This window comes from Rhagoletis pomonella, unplaced genomic scaffold (assembly GCF_013731165.1).
Source record: "Rhagoletis pomonella isolate Grant_MI unplaced genomic scaffold, Rhpom_1.0 Rhpom_scaffold_00005, whole genome shotgun sequence".
NCBI classification, from domain to species: domain Eukaryota; kingdom Metazoa; phylum Arthropoda; class Insecta; order Diptera; family Tephritidae; genus Rhagoletis; species Rhagoletis pomonella.
The window spans coordinates 37828274-37844368 of record NW_023458559.1 but is presented as its reverse complement, the minus strand read 5'-3'; the positions used below and the strand labels follow the sequence as shown (position 1 = coordinate 37844368).

The following is a 16095-nucleotide window of genomic DNA, read 5'->3' as shown; positions in this document are numbered from 1 at the left end:
ACGGACAGACGGACAGACGGACAGACGGACAGACGGACGGACAGACAGACATGGCTTAATCGATTTCTTTTTTCATCCTGATCATTTATGTATACATTTGTCTATATCTATCTCGATTCGTTTTGGCTGTTACAAACAACCGTTATGTGAACAAAATTAATATACCCTTGTGCACAAGTGCGCTCGGGTATAAAAAAAGTTAATGAAAGACTGCAAAAAATCTGCACAGTTAACATGTTTAATGCATTAAAAAAAAAGTAACTAAAACAACAAAAAATAAAATACAACAATAATAAACGCCATTGCAATGCGTAAATCGGCAGCCGAATATGTATGTACATAGCAGAATCAGAATCATAAATACATATAAACGTGCGAGCATACTCGTACATACGTACACTCCCTAAAAAAGTTGCGGTTTTTCCACCGTTATTTTAAAATTTATTATAGTTTAAAACTTTCTTGACCCAAAAATATTTCGGAAAAATATTAAGATTTACGTGAGCGAAACCGATTTGAAAATACCTCCGAAAATGCCATTATGTATTTTGATTCCGTTGATAAAATTTAAAGAAATTTTTATGCCGACCTCTTAAGCTTAAATTCCACATTAAGCTAAGGAAATTTTTTAAAAACCACTTTTATTTACAAAAAACTAGATTTTTGGAGTTATTTTCAATTTTTATCTTATCTTTAGTATCTAAAGTTTATTTATCTGAAAAATTTTAGGCGGAAGTCTTGGATTTTACAATTCCGTTGGAAAAAGAATACCGTTACTTGTTTTTTTATGGAGAGTGATGCACCCTAATGTACATGTGTACATACATACATACATGCCTGTGTGCTACTTATGCTCATTTCATTTTCATTGCGTTAAATTTCCGCTTTTAATTAAGTTATTATTAATCTCTTTTCGGTTGATAGATGAGCTTTCGCACTGCACTGCACTGCCCTGCCAGCAACAACAACAACGACAACAACGAAAGGAGCAGCGCCAGCAATAACTACTTAGCTACATAGCAGCCAACCTACGTAATTGTAACAAGAGTAATTACAACAGCAAATTGCAATAACAAAAGCTACAACAACAACAACAACAAAAACATAAATAAGCAAAAACATTTAAAACAATAACAGCATCATCAGCATCAGCAGCGTAGGTCGACGGCAGTTCTACATTTTTGTTACTTTTTTTTTATTGCAATAATAGGCCTAGCGGCTGGCTGGTGGTGGCTGCAGTTGGCTCTTTGGCTGTTGGCAGTAAATAATTTTTTTTTTTTAATTAATACACTTAACACAAACATATGTATGTACGAGTATATGCACACCATACAGCTATTGCGTAATTAAATGCATACTATATGCAAAAAATATTCAATTTGCATATGTATGTATACATATATATGGATGAGTGTGTGTTTTACAAATTCCATCACACTTTAGACCTTTTAATGAGTGTTACGCGCTTTCAACACCAACGTCTCTAAAGCTCATAGCTGCTGAAACGCAAAATGCTTGACCTAAAAAAATGTTTAAGACGAAGAAAGTGCTGCTGCAGAATCTAAAATACCGACTTGCAATTATACGAGTATGTATAGTATATGTATGTGTATTTAGTAACAGTGATATGGGTATGTATTGGTACAAGGATTTTTCTTTTGTAAATACATGCATACATCTGCATGGCTATTAGGGTGGTCCTTGTGCGTACAAAATACAGGTATCCAGTGATGAAAGAATTTAAAGCAAAAAAATCGATAAATTCTATAAAATTTCAATTTTGGCAAGCCATAACTTAGTGGATCTATGAATTTATATGTATGAACAAGTTTCAATAGAATGTAAAATTTATCACATGTCAAGTAAAAATTTCGTCGGATTTCAGCGATTTTTTTAATTAAAATTTTTCATATGTATGAGCATTGGGGTAATCCTTCTACGTACAAAATACAAATATCCGCGAAAATTTCAAAATTAAAAAAATCAGTGGTTCGAAAAATTTTAATTAAAAAAATCCTCAAAATTCGGCAAAACTATGAATTTGACAAGCCAAAATTTAGCGAGTTTATGATTTTATATGTATAAAAAAGTTGCTAATATGTCAAATTTAAGACATTTCAAGTAAAAATTTCGTCGAACTGTTGCGATTTTAGTATAAAATTTTTTTCAAATCCTAAAAATATATTTAAAATTTTTAAATTTTCGTGGATGTCTATATTTTGTATGAAGAACATAATAAACAGGTGCCGAATACAAAATTTAGCTTCTGATATTTTTAAGGACGACCCTACCCTGATGAGTAAGTATACTTTTATTTTAGGTGTTACTCAAAGCGGAAATGAATTGAAATTTTACTGCTTAACTAAAAATAGGGGTAAGATTTTTTTTCTCCTACACTTAATTATATGTGAGTCCGGAAGAAGCAGTCGTTAGACGGGATCATGAGTAGCAAAGAGGAAAGCGAGTTGTCTTTAAAACGCGATGCATCCAAAAAGTTGTTTTTTCCCCATATCTTTGGCATATCAGAAAAAGAAAGATTTAGATTTTTTTAAATGTTTTCTGGGGAAAAAAATTTGAAGAAAACTATAAAATTGCCTAATTTTAATATATGTATGTGTATGTAAATACGTATACATATGTATGTATGTACATACACACATACGTACATATGAAGATATTTTAATAATAATTTAGAAAAAAATGTTTTAGATAATGTTTAAGAAAAAAAATATGAATGGCAATTTTAAAGGAAATAGTATACTTACCAAATATTAAATAAAACTGACAAAATAAATTTTTTGAGAGGAATAAATGTTTATTGTGTGAAATGTTTTTGGGAATTTTTTTTTCAGTAAAATAATAATTTTCATTTATTTTCATTTTAAATAAAGTGCTTTTCCTGAAAAAAAAAATTTTTTTGAAAAAGTTACTTCTTATTTGTGAAAAGACATTTTTTGGGAGGAAGAATTTTTGTAAGGATTTAAAAAAAGTAATGTCCAATAATTAAAAAAGTGTATATTTTCGGAAGAAAACAGATATTTTTATCAAAATAAAAAATAAACATCAAACATTGCAAAAAATGATTTCTTGGGGAAGGAATATTTTTTTGAAATTATAAAATTGCCTGTTAAACAAAATATTTCGCATTAAAAAATGTTTTTAAGAAAATATGAATGACAGTTTTATATATATATATTTTTTTTTTATTTGGAATTTGTTTTTTTTTTACATCATCCCCGATGAATCACAATTTTCAATTCAAATTGCAGCTTATTGACGTCGCACTTACGATACATCCTGGAGTGCAACACGGAACAGACCGTATAAGGGACCAAGATCGCACGATTAGTTGGAGCGGGTGGTGGTTGGGAAAATTGGCGTTATGTTGCTCGGGTGAGCTGCTGGGTGTTTTAGGTGATTCCAGCCGTTGCAAGTGTTGCACCTAACCGAAGCGGAATTCGGGTGTAGTCTCCTCTGGCATACGCAGCTGAAATAGGTTTTTAGTCCATGTATTGACTCAATGAGAAAACGGAGCGGAAGGATGCCAAGCAATCCTGCTGCAAAAAGTTTCCTCAAAATGAACAACGATTAAAAAATGTCACTGATCTAAACACTAGTACGTACAACAACCACTGTACCCTGAACTGTACAGACTGGGAATCAATTGCCGAGAGACACTAGCGCAACTCTGCCCCAGCTGCGGTCTGGATTTTGTAGCCGTCTCAATTCCTACCTCTCCAGAGTTGGCCGTGACATACCCAATGAGTGTCCAAAATGTGAAGATTCCCCCACGACACTAACAACCTCTTCATATGCCCACTCAGGTAGCACCTATCTTCCTTTGTTCCGACCCCGTCTAGAACACACGTTTCCTTAGGCTCGACTTTGGCGGTTGAAGTACTATAAAATCTAGGCAGGGCTAGGCAAGGCGCTACAACAACAACAACAAACGGGGCTATTCCAAGCATTCTTCCCATTATCTGCTATTTCCCGAGGCTCAATAAACGCATTTACCTGGGGACAAAAATTGGTCCCGAACCTAGGTAATACAGGATAATACCTCGCACCGCGCCTAGGAGGCTGTTTTGATGGATTTTTTTTTAATATACATTTTTTATTGAGATTACAGCCGTTTTATATAAAAAAAAATTTAATAAGATTTATTAGGCCAAAAAATAACAAAAAGTCGGAATTTTTCCAAATATAATGCAATCACAAAAAAATATCTAGTTAGCAATCGAAATTATTTCTTAATCATTACATCATATATAAACACACATACATACATATTTTTTATTAATTGAGTTTAATTCTTTGCCGAAAATCTTACAACTATTTTCGCATTCTACTTAGATATTAGAGAATAAAAATTAAGGCTTCCACACAAAAGTAAGCCTACAATTTATGTATGCTATGTTAAATTTGTAATGCTATTCGAAACAAGTAAGAAAGTCTAAGTTCGGGCGGAGTCGAACATTAAATACCCGGTGCAGATATTAAATATATGTTTTTCACCTTTCCGAAAACTCCCACTACATTGTAATCAGGGTTGGTTTTACCCCTACTTTAAATATTTTTGATAGATATAATGAGATAAACTTATACAGTTATAAGTGGGCGGTCTCACGCCCATTTTCCAACATACCATAATAATATTACTTCTTTTCAAGGGATTGTTGTTAATATCAATTTTTTAGTAAATTAGCGTCCTTAAATTTCGAAATGTCCCAAGTTTAAAGCATTTCTGAAATTTACCGTTATATGAAAGTGGGCGTAATTTTAGTCCGATTTCAATAATTTCCAATGGTTTGCTTTTATGTGACAACAACAATAACTATACCGAGTTTGGTACAAATTTGTAGAACGGTTACCGAGATACATATATGTTATCGTAAGTGGGCGGTGCCACGCCCATTTTCCAAAATTTCATCATAATCGTATTTATTGGCAAAAAAAAATTCGCAGGCATCAATTTTGAATAAATTAGCTTTAGTATTTACTGATTTATCGAAGGTTTCGTATTGCTCTAAATTACCGTTAAATGGGATTTGGGCGTGGTTATTATCCGATTTTAAACATTTTCGGCTATTTGGTATTTTGTACTAAGGCCCATAACTGTGCCAAGTTTGAGAGAAATTAGTGAAACGATTACCAAGATATACACATGTAACCTTAAGTGGGCGTGGATACGCCCATTTTCCAAAAAATTATAATGTTCTTGTTTTTCGTTAAAAATTATTGTAAATAGCAATTTTGCGTGAATAATCTTCATTAGTTACTAAAATATCGCAGTTTTCGGATTTCTTAAAACTACCGTTATATGGGAGACAGGCGTAGTTATTGTCCGATTTTGGCCATTTTCAATACCAGCCGTCCTACGCCCGAAAGAAGTACATGTACCAAGTTTCGTTAAGATATCCCAATTTTTACTCGAGTTATCGTGTGCACAGACGGACGGACGAACAGATGGTCTCCGCTTAATGTATACATTTGTGCATATCTATCTCGATTCGTTTTGCCTGCTACAAACAACCGTTATGTGAACAAACTTGTGCACAAGTACGCTAGGGTATAAAAACGTAGCCACACTAACTTCCGGCACACCAGCGCATGCAACTCTGCGCCACAACCACACTTCTTGCTTTCAAAATCCACTCGACAAAATTATAATTGCCCGTGCTGCCATCATTTTATATTCAGAGAGCACCAAAAACTTGGAAAAAGGCCTTTTACCACACTAAAATCACCAAATTTATTTAATCAAAGGATATTTTTCATCACAGTTTATATATAACAAAAGTAAAAAAATTAACAATTTGTACAAGTATACATACAAAAATCAATACACAAAACTTTTACGGTCATAACGATTGAATCGCCTATACACATGCTTTGACTTATCTGCGTGCTAGCATTTTCAACGTGAATAGAATTCAACAAGATCAGCTTTTGTGTTGTCACAGCTTTAGATATTTCAAATTATTTCAGGTTAGTACTACCTCGGAGAAAATTTAGTTCAGAAAATAAGTAGTAAAAAGGCACTACCCTGCAAAAATCGTTGGACCATGTAGTCTATTTGTGGTAAATTGGAGTACTTACAAAAGTGTTCCTCTGTCATGCTGTAGCGGACCAACTCGTGTCTCTGCGCCAGCTTATTATTTGTTATCCGATAACTGCTCGTGTTTTAACGAAATGTGATTGAAGTTGAGCATTTGAAAGCACATTTGCATGTCTGGCTGTAGCTGAACGTGTAGAGATGCTCGCTGTTAGTTCTTAGCTCCCAGCATGTTCGGTTTCGAATGCCGTCAGAGGCAAAATGTAATTTTTAATTTTTGTCTTGGTTTTTATTAATTTCGAAAAAGCATTTGAGAAGTGAAGAACAAAAGCGTGTACGAACGAAAAAATATAACAACAATGCCATTGTTAATATGTTGGAGTAGTTTTGTGCTACTCTGATGTAATGCAGGGATGGAGTATATGGTCCTGCCCTAGGACATCGCAATGTTAATTGGACCATATTTTTTATATGAATTGTGGTTAATTTTGGAGTACTCTTTGGTCCTTAGGGAGTACTTTTTACACGCATGCATGAAGTATTCGCGATTTTTGCAGGGTAGGCACTAAATGACTTTTTTTTTGGCATTTTAATTTTCAAAAAGCACTAAATATGTTGCATAAAACACTAAGCTGGCAACTATGGTAATTGCATCGGCGTTTCAGCCGCACACTCAATTGCACCCAACTCACTCAAAGCGTAGACGTTCTGCTCATTTTCCCATTCGAAACGCACTCAAAGAGCTCATTCCAAACAGCTGAGAAATAGCGCAAGCAATGCAACAGCAGTGCCTCTGCACGAAGCCGACATACAACGGCGCGTGCGAAAAAGCGAGAGCGCAACACATATGTCCATGCACGAAGAGCGCTTAAAAGGAAATAGGGAAAAATCGAACGATGGCCACGAAGGCAACAATGCGAGCGACGACGACAGCGAAAATGGCCAAACAGCGGCGCTGGCCAAATAGCAAATTCACTCATAAAAATTTAATGGTGGTGTTCGAATCGTTTGCAAAGCTCAGCGGATAATTACAAAGCGAATTTCTTTGTGAAAAAGTAACTTAAATTCTTTGTTGAATTATTCATATAATATTAAAGAAGCCAAGTGTTTGTGCAATCAGTGTCGCAGTACAACGCGGTATCGAACCAAACGCTATATATTTAGTGCCAGCGGCAGCAACGCAACTTTGTGTCTTGTGAAAAAATTCGATTTCAGAGAACCAGTAGCGGTTTAAATAATTAGCTGCAAATTGCGAACTTAGGATTCGCAGCAAAGAATTGAAGCAAATTAACAAAAAGCGATTGCAATAGCAAACTTTTTTGAGGAAGAAAAGGTGTTTGTTACTTAAAATTTGCAAGTTTATCGAAAATTTGTTAGTGCGCCACGCCAACATTTTTGACGCTGCGTCTGCCGATTTTAATTCCCCCTTTCTACTGCACTTAAGAATTGGTGTGGAAATAACTGCAAAAAACAAATAAAAATTAAGTTGTGTTTTTGCTGTAATTTTGCCTGTGTCTTGTCAGACGCAGCAATCAAGAATTTTATAGTGCGTGTTCAAAATTACTCGGTGCAGAATTACTTGGCGAATAACTGCAAACAGTGCCGTACAGTGAGTTTCTTGCATAAAACAAATTAAGTTTCAAGTGATGTTCTGAAATTATAAAAACCTAAAAAACGCCCCTTTTTACGCGACAAATACTAGTGTGCGTGTGTCTCCATAAATAAAAGGAAGAAAGGAACCCTTTATCGAGATTTACTGGATTCTAATTGCATTTTGTAACGTTTTGACTTCCACGTCTGCGACGCCGATTGAGGAATACATAAAATGAGGAATGTATAAAACAGTGAGAAACAAAAGTAATAGAAAGCCCATACAAAGCGAAGAAGAACTAACTAAAAAGGAGTTGTGAATGCAGTGAACGCAGTAGAAGCAGCAAAAACAAAAAAGGTAAAATAAAAATTTTCACATGCAGCCGGTCGCCGCCAGCCAGCAACAGACCTTTGTCTGACTGGAATGTGAATTCGTGGCTGCTGCTACTAAATTCCATAATGTCCATTTATTTGCTTGCGTGTGTTCGTATGCACGCTAATTGTATGTTTAGGAATTAGTTTTCCAATAATTTTTGCAGTAATTGTATGGGCAGGTTTTCTTCATAGCTATATTTAAATGCCGCCCGGCCGGCAAGTAATTGGCGCTCCAAAGTAGGCCCCATACATTGTGCATGCGCTCGGAAACGTCGACAACACTCGAAATGCAGTTTTTATGCGCTTCCAAAAGCATTAAATAAAGAAGCGGTAGTTGCAAATCCCAAATACTGTGATGTTTGTCCGCAGCTGACGTCTTTCGCAGTCGCAGTCGACGTTGCCGCCGCTTGAATTGATTTTTTTCTTCGCCGCTGCGGCTGCTGTTACCTCCCTGTCCCCTTTTCAATTTGCGTATTCTCTTTTGGCTCTGCTTTGTGCTGTATTTTTTGCTTTCTTGTTTGATTTCTATTCTTTTACATTTTCTGTCTTCTACTTCTTGATTGTTTGCTTTCTTTTGTGTGCAGCGCACATATATATGTACATATGTACTGTATTTCGCGTTACTACAATTATCGACTGCGATTCACGCGCAGTCGTTGTGTGTTGGATATGGGCTGCGACGCTGCGCCGCCTCTGCTACGGTCATCGCAGCGCTGCCTGCTGCGCATGCATTTCCTCCTTGCAGTTCTGGATTTTAAAAAGGAGCATTTATATTTACAGTTGCATACGTTCATAAAATTAAAATATGTATATGTAAATAGAAAAGCATGATCGTACGTATATATGTACAGTGAGTCACTTAAGTAAGTATACAGCGTCCAATCCTTCTTTCATTGTTAAATAAGTTCAATAGTTATGCCAAAAATAAAAGAAAATTTATTCTTATTAATTTTACAAAAACATAAAATTAATGTGCTAAGAACAATATTTCATTTTATAAGAAAAAAAAAACAATAATGCAAGCTAAAGTAAAATTATCTAAAATTCACATCACAAAAGTAAGTATACAGGAGTATTGTAATTTAATAAAAATAATATTATTGCATTTAAAACACATTAATTAGTATTTTGTTGGGTAACCTTTGGAATTTATAATAGCATTAAGCCGTGATGGCATAGATTTAACCAGGTTTTGTGTGGTAGTGGGCGATATCTGGTACCATTCTTCCATTAGAACTTTTTTTAAGTCCTCCCTATTTCTTATATCATGCTTTCGTATTTGGCGTTCCAGATGCTCCCATAAATGTTCTATTGGGTTAACATCCGGTGACTGCGGTGGGGTTTTAAGTTGTTTTCGAACGTTATATAGGAGCCATTCCTTAACAATGAGTGCGGTATGTTTGGGGTCATTATCCTGCTGGAAGATGAATGACCCCTCAATACCCAATTTTATAGCACTTTCTTTCAAATTATTTTTAAGGATGTTTAAATAAGCATATCGGTCCATTATACCATCAATTATAACCAAATTACCTACTCCATTGGCCGCCATACATCCCCAAACCATTACGGAGCCCCCTCCATGCTTAACAGTACCGGTCATGTTGGACGGATTTAGCTCATTGTTGACTTTTCGCCAGACCTTTTCACGTCCATCCGACCCATGAATATTAAATTTGCTCTCGTCTGAGAAAATCACATTGTTCCAGAATATATGATCGTATCTTTGGTATTCTTTAGCAAAGGCGATCCGTTTTCGGCGATTTTCTTTGCTAACAAAGGGCTTTTTTCTAATATTTCGCCCGTGGTAACCTGCAGAATACAATACGCGGCGGATCGTTTGAGCATTACATTGTTTTCCCATTTCATTTTCAACTTCAGTTTTTATTTTTGGAGCACTTGTTTTAGGGTTTTCCTTTATTTTCCGAACGATTACACGGGTCTCATAGTCATTAAATATACGAGGACGGCCAGAACGTAGATTGTTTTCAATAGTCCCTGATATTTTAAACTTATTTACTATTTTTTGAATTGTAGCATGGCTTTTACCAACAATTTTTCCAATCTCCCGCAAAGATTTATTCTCTTTATAATGTTTTATTATCACATTTTTAAGGTCATTTGAAAGTTCTTTTCCTCTTGGCGCCATTGCTGGAATATTAGTGTAAATATTATATGAACTGAATTTTTTCAGTATTGGTAATACTTACTTAGAAAATAACCGTATTACTTTTACAAAATTGATTTTATTTAACTCACGCGAATTCGATGCTCAACAAACAAACGTTCTCTGTATACTTACTTATGTGATACAATTTCTGCACATGCTCTTGAAAATTGTTTGCTGAGGATAACGGGACACAAATATCCCGTTATTTTGATGCGTACATGATGACGCATGCTACACTTTTAATATGTATTGTAAAAAATGCTGCTCGATTTTAAAATTCGGTGCAATTTTCAAATAATTTGAAACTTCCATTGAGGTGTATACTTACTTAAGTGACTCACTGTATGTAAATTTCACATTTTTATTTATGTAATTCAAATTAATCTCTTAACTCTTTTTTTAAGACAGAAAAAGCTCTCAAGGTGCCAAGCACACTACGAAAATTCCTTTTAGTCTTAATTGCAGTCTTTCTTATGTTTTAGGTATTATCAATTAAAGCTTTTTTCTGTTTTATTTTATTTTTATCACTTTTTGTATGCCAACTTTTCGGTTCGTCGCGCCATGCTTTGTGTGTCGCCATGTCACTGGCCGAGATTCTACTATCCTATTCGCACGGGTCAATCACCGACAGTTGCCAAGTTTTTTTTTGTTTTGTGTGCTTCGATTTCTTTATCTGTTTTGCAAACATACATTTTTCGTTTGTATAATTGAATATTATATTAGGAAAATTTGCATTTCGCCGCCGGAGCGTGTTGTTTTTCACAAATTAATCTAGTGGATGTTAAAGGAGAGTCTCTTGCTACATTGAAATGATAAAATGTTTAGTTTTACATAAACAAAAAAATGGCTTTGATTACATTTATTTACATATCTATCACATATTGAGATTCACGCATAAATTACTGCTGTGTATTCGATCGCCTTGGGGTTATTGTACTCAATGGCATAAAAACGAAGAGTTAACCAAACAGCTAGCTAGACAAACTGTTGCGTCTCTAAAATTATGCGTGCTTATGTAACTAAGTAAACGCTGACAACAAGACGGCAACAATAAAAGTAGGTATAATCTTAATCACTCGCTGACGTTTACATACAAAATCGCAAAATTTTGCTCACTGACCTCTGTTCTTCAACGTTTTTCTTCTTTTTTTTTTGGGTAAGTAGCATTCGCATTACGACTACAAAACTAAAAAGAAATGATCCCACGACAAGGTGCTTATAAGTACCCATCTGACCAAGGACTGTCACTCTAGCAGATTCGTCAGATACTCCTTGAGGGAAATTTTGTGACGTCACAACAATGCCAATTTATTCCTTTCGACTAACCGCTCAACGTCGTCTAGTTCAAAAATCGAAAAGGAACGTTTGGTGGACTAGTTATTTGCGAGCGTCGAAAGGAAACAGTTTGTCGACTAACTGAAGTGAAAGAACTTTTACATATACTACGAAACTACCTACTTCATGATAATTCTTTTAACAATGGGTAATTTTCACTTGTTAGTCAAAACTCCAAATTTAATTTGTAATTTTATGTCTAAAACAACATCGAGTATATTTATTGGCTCTGGAATATTTTAACCCTTTAACTCCTACCAGAATGTGTCTTTTTCAGCAATTTTTTAAGTTGAAGTTTTTTGTTATTTTTTATAAAAATTTGGTTCATGCTTTAATCAAAACCACTTAAGTCAAACTTTATGCAAAACGTAGAGAAATTCAACAATTTTCATCTTTTTAACTTTTTAATCTGAATTTTTTACAAAAATTTTGTGTACGCAGATAGGCCGGCTATGTAATTCTATTGAAATAAGTACAAGTTTTAAGCGGCTAAAAAATCGCGTTGATTTTTAATGAATTTTTTTTTCGGATTCGGATTTTGCGATTTTGTGCATATAATAATATAGCGTTAAGTTTTTTAATTTTGTTTGCAAATGATCAGTAAAAAATCGTTAAAACTCGATGCGATTTTTCAGCCGCTTAAAACTGGCACTTGTTTTACCACAATTAAAAAAAAAGATCTATCTGCTTACTTACTCATTTTAAAAAGTTTAAAATTTAGTCGAAAATTCGTTGAATTTTTCCAAGTTCTGAATAAATTTTGAAAGTTTGACTTATGTGGTTTTGATAAAAGCTTGAACCAAAATTTTTATAAAAATAAAACAAAAATGTTTACTTGGAAAACGTTACAAATTTAAGAAAAAACAAAATGCACTCACACTTGATCGTCAGTTTAGATCTTAAATGAAAAGATTTTCGGCCGTTTTCTCAAATAAGGTTTAAAAATTTTATATGATTTAAACGAAAACTTGTTTTTAAATTTTAAAACCTACTTAAGAGAACGGCACTTAAGTACAGGTCTATTCTATGCTGGTAACAAACATTTTTTAAACGGTAAAGTTGCTATCACATTTTAAACCTTTTTCGTTTTCTATATACTCACGTAACCGGTAAATTTTGTTACCGTCTCATAAGCTGGTAACAAAAAATATTGCCCCGTGAAATATGCAATGCTAGAATTTCCACAAATATTCATAGCTGAATTGCTGAATATATTGACTGCATTACCAACATGCCTAGAATCGCGGTGACAGGAAATGATAACATTTTTAGGTAATAAAATTTCCGGTTACAAAACCATCGGTAACATGCAGCATAGACCTGTTAATGTTCAATATATTTTTGTTGTACCTACGTGATTTTGTTGTTGTTGTAGCAGCATACAAATTCCCCAAAGAGTTTTTGGGGAGTGTTGCTGGAGTGACAGTCCTTTGCCAGATATAAGTCTGGGTCGTTCCGGTTACGTAGCCCCAACTGTCGTGGGAACGGTACCTACGTGATCAAAACTAATGGTTAAAATACCTTTTTTTATCAAACGTCGGTAAATTTCGAGTTTTATACTTTCGGGTAAATTTCTTATTTATTTTGTGATGTTTATTTATATATGTTTGTATTGTTATATATTTTGAATATTAAGAGTGTTAATGATCGTTATTTTAGGTTTTTATTGAACAAGAGCATGTAATCGTTTAATTTTTACTAGTGTTCGCCCAGCGGTTGAAATTCAACCGCTAAAATTAAGGATAGTTTATGTGAGTTGAGTTGAGCTGAAATAAAATTTGTTGGAATGGGTTAAGTGGAGGGGAGTTTAGCTTAGTACTTAGCATAACATAACATAGAATAGCATTAGATTCAATAACATGACATATGTAGCATAACACATCACAATATAACATCGCACATTCTTCAGTTGTATTTCCTTTTTATCCCTATCACTTTCTTCCTCTCTATCTTTGTCTCTATCGCCTTTATGGTTTATGTTTATGTTTATGTTTATCTACGCCTTCATATTCATGTTCATGTTCATGTTCATGTTCATGTTCATGTTCATGTTCAAGTTCATGTTCATGTTCATTTTCATGTTCATTTTCATGTTCATGTTCATTTTCATGTTCATGTTCATGTTCATGTTCATGTTCATATTCTTCTTCATCTTCATCTTCATCTTCATCTTTATCTTTATCTTCCTCTTCATCTTCATCTTCCTCTTCATCTTCATCTTCATCTTTATCTTTATCTTCATCTTCATCTTCATCTTCATCCTCATCTTCATCTTCATCTTCATCTTCATCCTCATCTTCATCTTCATCTTCATATTCACCTTCGTCTTCATATTTATCTTTTCCTTTATCCTGATCTATATCTTCATTCTTTTCTCCATTTACGTATTTACCCCCACCATTGTTATTAGGTTAGGTAGTTAAATTTTCCTTCCTCTTTTTCTTTACATTGTTTCTTTAGTGATATCATGTCATGTGTTGGGTGTGATGAGTTGCAGTGTGGTGGAATTGGGTGTGGGAGTTACGGTGTTATGAATTCAGGTGTGGTGGTCTTAAGAGGTGTGGTGAATTTAGTTGTGGTGAGTTGAGGTGTGGTGAATTAAGGTGTGGTGAGTTAAGGTGTGGTGAGAAAGTTGAGGTGTGGTGAATTAAGGTGTGGTGAGTTTAGATGTGGTGAGAAAGTTGGGGTGTGGTGAGTTAAGGTGTGGTGAATTAAAGTGTGGTGGATTTAGGTGTGGTGAATTAAGGTGTGGTGAATTTAGGTGTGGGGAGGGAAGTATTGGTGGATTTAGGTGTGGGGAGTTAAGGTGTGGTGAATTAATGTGTAGCGAACTCAGGTGGAGTAAGTTTTTAAGCGGAGGTGAGATGAGTTGAGGTGAGTTAAGTTAAGTTAAGGGGTTAAGTTAAGATAAGTTATCTTTATCCTTATCTTCATATTCATCTTCATCTTCTTCCTCGTCTTGGTCTTCGTCTTCTTCTTCATCTTTATCCTTTCCTTTATCCTGATCTAAATATGTCCATTCTTTTCTTCATTTACATATTCACCACCACCATTGTTATTAGGTTAGGTATTTAAATTTTCCTTCCTCTTTGTCTTTATATTTAAGTTTCTTTACTTTTATTTTAATTTCTGTATTTATCCCTTTCTTCTTCTCCATACTCAAAATTATCTCATCCTTGTTTGAGGCTAATCTATTCATGTACATACATACATCTTATTCCTAAACTGCTGCTTAGCACGTTTCTTTAATTCACTATCAATATTAAAGCATACATTTAGGAGGCATTTCCGCCCCAACCATGTACATGTATGGCATTGGTATTGGTGTGACTTTTGAATAGATTTTTTCGCTCTATTTTAAACTAATTTTAAATTTTAAAAATTGCCTGCACATCAGTATCAAAATACCTTTCTAATGATATATAATTGTTTATACCTTAGAAGTACAGTTTAGCCGTAAAAGGGGTGTAAAGGAAACATGATTGCCTATTTATATAATTGATTTTTTCGTTCAAATTTAATCGTTATTTTGTAACTTGTTTCCGTAAAAATAATCGTATTTTTGGATTTTTATATTTGTCTGTAATTGTTTAGCCATTACTATAGAGACTCCGTTTTTAAACCGTTTTAAACCTTTTATGATCTTAAAAAATTGTATCTGTAAATAACAGTTATAACCTGATCGAAAAAATAAAAATCATAAAACAACTATTAAATTTGATCGGAAAAATATAAATTAAATTTAAACTCTTAAGTATGTATTGTTATTGAAGTTACGGTCCCTGTTCCCTTATAATGGAGATCGATTTGTAGGAACTTTTAAAATTACTTTCAGATCCATAAAGTTTAATCTGAAAATAACGGTTATGGTATGATTAAAACAAAAAAATAGAAAATAAAAGTTTAATTTGTTGAGAAAAATATAAATCAAAATTTAACGATTAGAGTATGACATATATATGATATGGTATATGATATACATATATCATAACTACGGTGACCATATTTATGTAAGCCGAATACGCGACAACAAAATAATTTTGCTAGTTTTTTCACAAAAGCTAATATATCTACCGTTATTTTTTATTCTAAGTACAATTTTTTGTTAGGGAAGCAAATGAGCAGGACCTTGCACTTGTACTTTGTTATACACAATTTTAATGAGTTACAAACTACAAACGAAATTTTTTTCTAAAGATCCCGATTAAAAAGTTTTAAATTTTCGTTAAACTTTGCAGAATTACTTTTCATAGTTTTTGCACAAAGTTGTAAAGTTGGATTTATATGGTTCTTGTTCGGAAAAGAGCTTTACTTTGATACAAGAAATAATAATAAACATTAAATCAACAAAAGAAAAGTAGCCAGCCAATAAAGTAGCCATAAAATTTGGCAATATTTTTATTTATCATGTGAGCTTCAAGTGAAAATCAATAAAATCGGACAACTATAACTTCAGAGTTCCATGCAACTGATTGTACAGATATGAGATTTTGTTTTATTTGGACAGCTAAAACCAAAACATTTTTTATTATGTTGTCCTATTAATCATAAAAGGTCTACTGAGAAAAAA

At 33.8% G+C, this 16095-nt stretch overlaps 1 protein-coding gene across 15 annotated transcripts in view; it reads left to right on the top strand.

Annotated features, from left to right (window-relative positions):
- LOC118738899 (poly(rC)-binding protein 3) overlaps positions 1-16095 on the top strand; it is a 285579-nt gene that overhangs the window by 65931 nt on the left and 203553 nt on the right. For 7 of the 15 annotated variants that reach the window (XM_036469944.1, XM_036469940.1, XM_036469939.1 and 4 more), the window contains exon 1: positions 7026-8003. The exons of 1 other annotated variant lie outside the window; for it this stretch is intronic. The gene's annotated coding sequence lies outside the window, so the exon portion shown is untranslated. Of the gene's footprint in view, positions 1-7024; positions 8004-16095 lie in introns of those variants that run through there. 7 more of the 15 variants (XM_036469945.1, XM_036469943.1, XM_036469942.1 and 4 more) reach the window with 5 other exon arrangements.